Source organism: Bison bison, unplaced genomic scaffold (genome assembly GCF_000754665.1).
Source record: "Bison bison bison isolate TAMUID 2011002044 unplaced genomic scaffold, Bison_UMD1.0 scf7180017864050, whole genome shotgun sequence".
Classification (NCBI taxonomy): Eukaryota; Metazoa; Chordata; class Mammalia; order Artiodactyla; family Bovidae; genus Bison; species Bison bison.
This window is the reverse complement of record NW_011494622.1, coordinates 259,059-259,828: the sequence shown is the minus strand read 5'-3', so window position 1 is coordinate 259,828 and position 770 is coordinate 259,059.

Genomic DNA, 770 nt, shown 5'->3' with positions numbered 1-770 from the left:
GGAAAAGGAGTATGTCATGGCTGTATATTGTCACCCTGTTTATTTAACTTATATGCAGAGTACATCATGAGAAACGCTGGGCTGGAGGAAGCACAAGCTGGAATCCAGATTGCCTGGAGAAATATCAATAACCTCAGATATGCAGATGACATCACCCTTATGGCAGAAAGTGAAGAGGAACTCAAAAGCCCCTTGATGAAAGTGAAAGAGGAGAGTGAAAAAGTTGGCTTAGAGCTCAACATTCAGAAAACTAGGATCATGGCATCTGGTCCCATCACTTCATGGGAAATAGATGAAGAAACACTGGAAACTGTGTCAGACTTTATCTTTTTGGGCTCCAAAATCACTGCAGATGGTGATTGCAGCCATGAAATTAAAAGACGCTTACTCCGTGGAAGAAAAGTTATGACCAACCTAGATAGCATATTGAAAAGCAGAGACATTACTTTGCCAACAAAGGTCCGTCTAGTCAAGAGTTTTTCCTGTGGTCATGTATGGATGTGAGAGTTACACTGTGAAGAAAGCTGAGCGCCGAAGAATTGATGCTTTTGAACTGTGGTGTTGGAGAAGACTCTTGAGAGTCCCTTGGACTGCAAGGAGATCCAACCAGTCCATTCTGAAGGAGATCAGCCCTGGGCTTTCTTTGGAGGGAATCATGCTGAAGCTGAAACTCCAGTACTTTGGCCACCTCATGTGAAGAGCTGACTCATTGGAAAAGACTCTGATGCTGGGGAGGATTGGGGGCAAGGAGGAGAAGGGGGACGACGAGA